Source organism: Cryptomeria japonica, chromosome 11, assembly GCF_030272615.1.
Source record: "Cryptomeria japonica chromosome 11, Sugi_1.0, whole genome shotgun sequence".
Taxonomy (NCBI): domain Eukaryota; kingdom Viridiplantae; phylum Streptophyta; class Pinopsida; order Cupressales; family Cupressaceae; genus Cryptomeria; species Cryptomeria japonica.
The window spans coordinates 388818458-388828994 of record NC_081415.1 but is presented as its reverse complement, the minus strand read 5'-3'; positions in this window follow the sequence as shown (position 1 = coordinate 388828994).

Genomic DNA, 10537 nt, shown 5'->3' with positions numbered 1-10537 from the left:
TCTTTTCTCTTTTTTCTTTTTCCTGTTTGGAGGATTGCTTTAGAGTCTTGCTAAGTGGCCCCTAGTTTCTTAACATGAATGGCCTTTGTCTTCAAATCTAGTCTTCTAGTTTTATCCTAATGCTAGATTATTTCAAGTTTCTTATTTGGATTTGTTTACTAGGGTTGTCCTTGGAGTTTTGGAATGATTTTTTATGATTATTGCCTATTCTTTTGGGCAATATTGTGCTACTTATAAGTTCACCAAATTTATGAAGGGTTTGTTATTCACTAGATTTTTTGTTTTTATAGAGAAAAATCAAGTGCTCCCAACTCAAATTTCCTTATCTTCTAAATTTGGAGCTTGGGTCCAGCAAATTGAATATGAAGATTCTCTAGTTATTTGTAATTCTTGTTGTAAAGTGGGACATGCTCCACTACTCGGTTGAGAAATGAAAAACACCACTTTGTTTGGAAGGAAAAGGAACAAATGCCAGCTACTATGGAGGATTCCAATAATTACTTTGTTGAGCTTCAAAATAAAGATAATAAAAGGAAAAATCCTATAAGTTGTTCAATTATGGACACCTCTTTTAAAGTTACGAAGTTGGAAGAAGGATCTCACAGTGGTCTTGTGATTTCTCGTTGTCTAATAAAAATGGTCGTAATGCCTTGTCATTGCTTCATTTTCATTCGAGATTGTCTCTAAATATATGTTATATTATGGTTGTGCGTATATCATTCTTTTGTATAAGCACACATATGATGCACCTTGCTTATAGTTATAATCTTTTGACCATGTTGATATCATTGTTGATGTGGATAGTAAGTTATACTCGTAGATTCAATGATGACCATATATGCATGATGACTCTGCGACGATTTGACATGAATATGATGATATATGGATTATGTTTATCAGGATACTTTGTTGATACTGATTATTATGTGGTTATATAGTGATGCTTTGATGTTGTGATATTATCTTGATGGGATATGATGTTTTTGATTAGTAAAGAAGTGTTAACTAGGGCGTTGACCCTTAACATGGTCAAAAACTATCAACAGAAACAAGCAACATCAAGAGAGATGGTGTTGGCAACAAGAACAACAACCCAAAGGCAGTTAGGAGCAAACATTGTCAGACAAGAAAGGAATCCCATCCAACTGGAGAACAAAGAAGATCCCAATCAAAGGGAGGGAGAGACACCCAAACCCCAATGAGGGGGGGTTTGGGGTAGGGGAGAAGACTTCCCCTTTTGCCTGCGAGCAACCACAGTCTAGGCGATGTTGCCATTAGGTTCATCAAAAGAGAGATCAATCATGAGGAACCCTGCAGGGTTACACTCAGTGGTTTCAACAGAGTGTTGCAACAGAACAATAAGAGGTTGTAGAAGAGCGGCAATAGGTTGTGACGAAACAGCAGCCGAAGCAAATCCAACAACAGAAGAGCATGGTTGTAGAACAGGAGAAGCATGAGTGGGGACCTCAGGAAATGAGGCCACAAAAGAAGCAACAACAACATCAGTAGTGAGGGGCACGACATTGACATCATCCTCATGAGAGGAGCCAATAGAAATAGAGTCGAGAGAATTGACTGTTAAGTGATCAGCAATAGCATTCTTCCACCAGGCAGAGACACCTTTGTGGCGTGAAATAGAGTAGTCTAAAGCAAGATGAACCATAGAGAAGCATTTCCTGCAACGAAAGGGGAGGTCTTAAAAATCCAACAGTTGTGACCAAGGCATATCCCCCACCATAAGAACCACATCTCCCGGGAGAGGAGAGGAGAGGAGATGTCAATGTTCACAAGAATGTGGGAAAAGGTAGAGTGGTCCATTGAGGACGTAGCTTCATCGACCTTCAAGAAACAACCAATAGAGTTATCGATAGCCTCATAACAAGAGTGCTCCCAAAAATGAAGAGGGAGATTGATGAGGCGGACCCAAACTGGACACACATTAAGTGGTTCAGTGAGAGGGTTAAAAGAAGTTGTACAAGGCTTAACAGAGAGGGAGTGCACTCCCAAGCCCACAACATGCCCAAAACCAAATCCCGATGAGCGGAAGACATAAAGGAAGCGACAAGAAAGCCTTTAGCATAGGGGAAAAGCTCAATATTGTGAGCCACTAAAGTTAGCTAAGAGTCACTTACCCAGCGATGAAGGTCCGGTAGAGAAGGCCAAAGCCTAGAGAATATACACACAAGAGCATAGTGTTGGTAGAATTCAATGTTGTCCACAACATCCTATCCATAAACCACCACATGGGAGGATTTGGCACAGGGAAGAGGACAAACCCCCTTCAAGGGCTGGGTGGAAGATCTGACCACACGAGAAAAGCTATGCTTGCTAGCTAGTTTAGGCATGGAACCAATAGAATCAACATCAGTTGGCTGAGGAGCATCACTAGAAGCCAGAGAGCCGACAATAACAAGACCCTCAGCAAGAGAACCAAGGGACATGGGTGTTGCACCAGGCAAATCCCCATGGGGAACATGGGGAGCCGCAACAACAACCACCTGAGGAGCATCAAACCAAACAACAGCGGTGGCATTGAACATACTGTGGGTCACAAGAGCAGAAGCCCCTACCCCCCCAAGTGGAGGAAGGGGGGGAAGTTAGAGGACAAGGGAATGCCGCAAACATCTGCAACAGATAACACTGTAGAAGCAGTAACCACCATCGAACCAGAGGCATCAACAATAGAATTCAAATGGAAAGAGGCGGGAGAGCTGTTGGAGAGAAGCGAGAGAGCCATCTCATTCATTGCACAATCAATAATATGATGTTACTAACCATGACATGTGGCATTGATTGGGGAATGATCATTTATGCTTTAATTATATTATATTATGTATGTACGCACATGTGTTTGTATGTTTTGGTTGATGCGGATTTAGGGCATCAATTGCACTTGGCTCCACAGGTCTGAGTATGCCCATATCCCGAACAGTGGTTACAGTAGACCGCATTGCCCATTTATGTCACCAGCTCTAGCCATTGTTCAGAATTTGGATGATTTACCTATCTACATGTGATTACACCTTTGGTTACCATTTTAGTAATGTTTGGTTGCCCTAGAATGCATTATTGTGTGAGACCAATAAAGACTCTTTGTGCATAGTCAGTTAGATGCAAATTGTCGCTACTATAATATTTATATTAATGATATTTAAATAGTATAGTGGCAACTTAATATTAAAATTTGTATTATGTCTTATATGTATTCAATTTAATGAGAAATGTACGATTTGATTTTGAGGGTCATTTTGGGGATTTAATTGATATTTGTATTTTAACTTGGTTTTATTATTATTTTATTTCCACTCCAAAAGTAGGTTGTATTTTGTAATTGGAGTTTTATTTTGACATGAAATCTATTTTCTTCATCTTGCTCTCAAAAAAACCATATGTGAGAAATTTGAACTAGTGAGATTGAGAGATTTCTTGAGTACATTTTTGTGGGCATTGTTTTGAAAGATTTAGATTGGTGAATCCTATCGGTTGTTCGAAAATTTCATCCTCGGTGTATTCGGTGTGCATTTTCACTTTGAAATCTTCCTTGAGTTTTGAGGTATGACCTTTGATTTCTCCCTTGTTTCTTGATTGAATCGATTTTAGTAAGTTGCAAATGATTTGTAGTGTGAATTTTTGCATTTTTTCTATTTAAATTTCCTTGTGTAGATGATTCTATGTTTTATATGTTTCAAATTTTAAAAACATGGGTTTATATGGGGAAACTTTGCCCAAATTTTATTGGATGGGTGTAATGGCATTTTGATTTCATTTTGTGATGTTGTTTAGATAGAGACCAATGGGTTTTCTCAAATTTTGATTTATGATGTTTGTAAATTTAAGCTTTTGAGGTCCATCAATGGTGGATGGCCTCCATGGCTAGTTTTTGGTCCAATTTGGGTTTTAAAGAAAAGTGCAATTTAATAGTTTTGGCATGCTTTTATATTGTAGCATAATGGAATTATATATGTAATTTTTAAATTGAGATTGATTTGGGTCCAATTTCATGCAATTGAGGCCATTTGGGCATTTTATGAATAGTGGTATTGAAATGCAATGTGTATGAAACTCTTGAGAGTTTTCATTGAGATGGATATTGTATATGAATTGTTCCTCATTCATAGGAATGTGATTAGCTTGGGTGTGGGTATTAGAGTCAATTAGGGGAGTATCTCTTAATGGGGGTTGGGGCCCAAAGTGGTTGCTAGGATTACCTATTGGAGAGTTGAGTTAACAAGTGAAAACATAATTAAAACAATGAGGTAAACACACTAATAAGATGATTGACTATGCCCCTTGCATGTCTTGAGTGCTTGGTTATGCTAAGGACATATTGGGAAGGCATGGTTTTTTGTGGGGCGTTAATCTAGCATGATTGAGTTTTCTCGTCACCATGAAAGGACTACTTGGTTCAATATGAGTCATCCCTTTGAGCTATGCGATGACACTCCCGCTTCTTGGTCTTTAATATCCAATCATGTGTAGACTTGATTAGTGACCTATAATGGATTCACGAGTTGGTACCACCTATATCATTGACATTGCATTGGATTTCTGTATGCTTTGATGTGCCATGTATGCTCTGTGTATGAGGTGTGTGTGAGCCCATTGTACCCTTGTTTGTATTACATGATTGTTTGGGCCTTGTGACTATCTCCACGAGAATAGTGGGGTGGACATAAGGGTTCCACATGGCTAGGTGACACTGCACATCACTGTTAGGGACCGGTGGACTTGGTTCAAGATTGGCATTGAAGAGTTCCTCCTTCGTCCTCAACAAATGATCTTATTCTCTCCTTCCTTCATTATGTTAACCAAATGTTTATTGATGAGCTTTATAAACTTTGACTTTTTGTATACTAAAACACTCCAAGTGAAGATGGTGTAATAAAAACATAACCGAAATGGGTTAGTGTAGATTTATGTGGGTTGATGTTGAGATCAACCACAAAGTATGATCTTGTGAGCTCTTTATTCTTGATGCATTGTGATGGTTATTATAGGAACACTTTCATTGGTGCTTTAAAATGAATGTAGATGTAACTTGCATAGTATTGAAGATTGATATAGTCGCCTCCTATCATGGTCATAAGCTCTTGACTGAGTTAGAATGGATTTGAGCATTGTAGAGTCATTCTAGGCTCAATTGAGATAACTTGGTGGGTGTTGCATGGAAAGCTATTGTGATTTCTAATTGCCTTGGACCCTTTTGCATATGTTTGTGTCAATTTTGAGTGTTATGGGTGGAGTGGTTGTGTTATGAGTCCACTTGAACTCCGCCTAGCCTTGTAGATGCCAAATCATGACTAGGTGACACTCATCTTCTCCCAATTTTGCACCTTTTTTTGCCCAATTCTTTATATTTGAGGGTCATGTGGGTATTTTGACTTCATTGAGGGGTTCTAGGTGTCTAAGACATCAAACTGTCTAATCGAGAAGCTCACTAGTTCAAACAAATGCATGTCTTACAAGATGACAACGCAAGTTCACCAATCCCAGGGATGCCACCGCAAGTCAGGGACACTAGCGCACTAGTGTCCACTTGGTGCACATGTGTCTAGTTGGATGTCCAGAATCGGGTCTGAGAGTTCAGGTTCTTTTGTTCAATCCAAAGGGATTTTTGAGAGTATGGGGTGTTTGTTTTTAACTAATTTTGAATGTGTTGTGAAGGTAGTGACGTTAGGGAGCCCTCAAAGGTGCCTTGAGTAGGTTTTGAGTGAGTTTGTATAGTGTCAAGGCTTTCGAGTGCAATTAGGGTTTTGTCAGAGCTCATCTATGACACCTTAGACTTAGTAGTATGTTTTGTTTGTTGAGTCAAGCTTTGAAGATTCAGGGGTGGTCTTATGTGACCCTAAACACCCCAGTGACCTTGTCCTAGGGTATAGGAGACCTTTCCCCTCATTCATTGAAGTTTTGGGTGTTTAGCCTTCTGCTTGTGCATAGTCGATTATCGACGTTATGACCTTATCTTGAGGTTTGAGCATCGTTTTGATATATATTATGTATGTTCATACTTAATTACTTCTAAAAAACAATTTCCATGCATTCTTTGTGTATTTTGCTCATATTCTCTATGGTTCCTTGGGGGGCATTACAATGTTTTGGGGAGAATGATCCTTGTATTGAGCTAAAAGAAATCTTTGGAGCAAGTTTTTAAACCCCCTTGATGTTGAGTTGGTTGGTTTGTTTCTATTGTAGCGTCGTAAAATTGTGACACTTGCAATTTCGACTGCATTTGGGTCTTCACGATGGCGGCGCAACGTTGAACCTGAATGGAGACCCCGAAACTTGTTTACGACATCAAAAACTGCATTTTTCTGCACCTTGGCCTGATCCTCCTTGCACCCTGCTGTCCCGGGAGGTGGGACCATGGCGCCCAGCGCCCTGGTCCCTGGCCCTATTTTGGGCCTGGTCTCTTGTTGGGCATCGGGTCTTCAAGTTTGCAATTTGGAAAATAATGTTCCTAGGTCGGCCTAAGGTCGGAAAAATCAGTCTCCTAACCCTAATTGACAAGTATATAAACTACATTTCCCCTCCCGGAAAAGGAAGGCGAAAAACATATGTGTGTAAGAGGCGGAAGCGATAGGCAAACATTCAAACATTCAAGCATCCCTTCAAGCAATTGAGCATTCTAGGTCTCCATTCAAGGCTAGGTGTTGCATTCAAGACAAGGATTCAACCATTGAAGAGGAGATCACTTACAACATACAGCATACAACATCATTACACCTTCGCATGTAAGAATACAAACATTCTTACAACAAGGTATCAGTACTTGATTACATTACAAACATTTACATTTACAACATTCTCATTTCTTGGTTAATTCCAAAACCGGGGTTTGACCTAAAGGCAAACCCCTAATCCCTAACCCCCCAATCGTCCTCTCTTTTCTGTGTGTAGGTTGCAGGTACGCGGCTGTAATTGAAGATCTGGAATCCTTGTGCAGAGACGAACAGATCCCCCTTCGTTTCGCGTATTTTTCGGAGGACCGTGTGCACTCTGGGTGCCATCCTCCCGTCAACTTTCGCTCAAACTTGCAGGATAGCATCGTCTCGACATTTTACTGCTAATTTCAGGTCTGTAGCTTCATCCTGTGTCCCAATCTCCGTCTACAAGCGAATCTTTCTTACTTTTACATACATTCCTAGTTCAATCCTTCTATCTACATTCTTTACAAAAGAGGGTATCCTTGTTGTCTCAACCCTTGAAACTCATTTAGAATCCAGTCTTGCATTGTGTGGGATTGGATCTTGTGGGTTTCAACCCCTCTTTTGAATGTAAAGTCTCTCCTAAGTGAAAACCGTCAATCCTAGTGACCTCCTTTCTCTCTCCATGGAGTGGGGGAACACTTAGGGTTCGATTTTCCGCTTTACATCTATAAGATTTTGTAATGCTTTATCTATTGCAATATCTCATTGTTTGTCCTAGTTGTCTTTGGATTTCTAGTCGCGCTTCTTACTTTCCTTCTTTTTGTACAAGAATCTTAGCCCTTTCAAGACACTACTTACCTATTTAAAAACATTATAATATCAAGCATTCCACCTTTTTAGACTTCATTATTTTTTATGTTGCTTCTTGCATCAAAGAATGTTACTCCACCCCTATAGCACTACTTTGTTGGTATCATTCGTTTCTCTACCCATAGAAAGAAAATATATTTCCTCTACACTAGCTACTTAGTTTTGAATTTGGTTACAATTTTTTATATTGATTAAAAAGAAGTTTTGAAAGGACCCAAACATTTTTACAATGAAGCAACCCTTAGACAAATGGAACAGATTTAAGATAAAGCAACCTTAGTTAAATGAAACATATACCATGAGATAAGGCACAAACTAAACAAATACTAATGTAGAAAAGCTACCAATCATAAGCACCAAACGATTTTAAAAAAAAAATCTAATTTGGATAATGTCAGACCCAACCCTATTCAGCCTCATTCTAGTGTGAAATTGGGAGACAAATTTGGGAAATCCTTTTTTCTACATTTGTACAACAATCCATGAAATGTTTTCATTCAAATATAAATGACTAAGTGAAGTGAGAGGAGATTCCATCAAATGCACAATAGGAATTGGAGATTGTCGAGACAAAGCAAGTTGAACAACCACCTCATGAGTATGTTGAACCATAATTGAATTTGATTGTATAGTAGGTTTGGTAGTTGGAGTAAAGGATGCTTTGGGTTCATCAATTACAAACTAATGAAGTTACATATGCAAGACTTGCTAAAGTCACATTTGCACCAACCAAGAAGACTTGTCATCCTAAGAGGAATTATCAATTGAAAAGTTAGAGACATGAATGGTCACGTGGTCTTTGTCGGCATTCTTCCACCATGCTGCAATACCACCGCACCAAGAGAGAGGACAATAACAAGGTGGTTGAAGGTGAAACGACATCTACATTTGAAAGGGAAACCCTCATAACCAAGCAATTGAGTGTAAGGCTTGTCCCCCACAATCAAGATGATGTTCTTATGGAGAATCTTGGAAATATCAATATGCACCAAGATTCGAGCAAATATAGAGCGACTCGTAGGAAGTAGAAACGCCAACCTTCAAAAGACAACTAAGAGTTGACTATGGTCTCATTGCAAGAATCTTCCCAAAAGTGGGAGTAAGATGTGAAATATGAACCCACAAATGTTTAGTATTAAGAATTTTAAAATGGGATTGGAGGTCGTAGTCCAAGGATTGACCAAGAGAGAGTGCTCTACATACATTTGTAACCTACCACCAAGAACCAGATCTCTATCCTTTAAAGAGTCAAATTAGACAGTGAAGAATCTCCTTACACAAGGGAAGAGCTCAATCTTACTCTCAATGAAATACTTCCAAGAAACCAATGCCCATCTATGTAAGTTACACAAGATAGGCCAAAGATTGTTAAATATGCAGACCAAGACCCTACATAGATTTATCTTCATCTCCAACACATCCTACCCACACCCCACGACAAGAGAAGATTGTGAACAAGGAATGAGCCATAAATTATCCCTCCAAGAGTGAGAAAACCAAGAATGGACATAAACTTTTGTCACCCCATCCCACAACAAGAGCTTTATAAGGGTGACCAAGAGAAGCACTCCCCATAATAGGCAAGGACCTAGCAACTTGAGCCAACAAAAATTGCAACTAAGCTAACCCCAACAGTAGTAGCAAGAGAAGCTCCTAGACAAAACAATCCAAGAGCATCAAGCAAATCAACACAACATGAGAGAGAAAGAATTAAGAATTGAACCCAATATCATTGAGACCAAGGGTGTGTGAATACACTACTCAATAGTTGAGAGTAAAGTGTCCTAAAACAACCCAGGTATGTGTACAACCAACTACAAGAACAAGGGCAAAACCAACAAGTGCACAACCATCAAGAATAGTGAAAGCCAAAAAATTGTTGCAAGAGGTAATAGTGAACTTTTTGAAAATACTTTAGATGTAGGAGAAGAGGATGAGAGTACCATAGGGCATGTTTACTTTCTATTGTTAAGGATTTTTTTGCAATTACTAGACATCTAAAAAGATTGTTTTAGAGCATCCATCCACCCAACAAACTCACTCTAACATTTGTAACATCACAATGACTAAATCCATAATCAAAGGAACCATTCTAAGTTTATCAAACATTACTTTTAGGTTCAAGATTGATCAAGTAAGATATACCATTCTCATTGAATTCAATAAATAATTTATAATCTTTAAAATCATTTTTGCATTACAAAAAAGTTGTGTTCTTAGATTTCATTCAAAGTATCAAAATTATTTATTAATTTCGTACAAATAAAATGAAATTCAATTAATATCAATGTGTTCTATAATGGCACTAAGGACCGTGTAAATAAAAGGCTCTTGATTTGCAATTGAGAGCCATATACACATCAAATAATTAATGATATTTACACTAAAATTAATTATGATATTTACACTAAAATGAATTGAGTCCCTTGCTTTTGATTAGAACCTTTGAGCACACACATGTAATGATAAATACTTAAGTGATTGTTGACAAATTCAAGTTTGTGTAAAAAAAAATGTACAGAATTAAATATTAAGTCTTTCACCTTATTAGAGGATTTGATTTTAACTACAAATGAAGAGATGGCTATGAGGTGAAAAGAATTTTATTAAAGCAAATATTTATTTTTAAATATAGTTGAAATATATAATGTGAACTTAAAAAGTAACATAAACATATAATATTTACTACATTTTTTTTAATCGGTAATTTATATATTTTATTGAAATAGGAAATAAATAGTACAAAAGATACAAAAAGACTGAAACCACAGGCAACCATCCTCATGTCCATTATTTGCCACCCCAACACCCCATGAATACATACATACAATTGGCCTACAATCAAAATGCTAATATCCCAAACATCCTTCCTACATACATTTTCAATTCAAAATGGCGACCCCTTATTGATCACCAAGCCTACAATACAACCCTGAATACAAACACCATAAACATATTAACAAGTAACCAAAAAAACAGGAAAAGACCCATAAAAAAAAAAAACACACAACCATCACTCA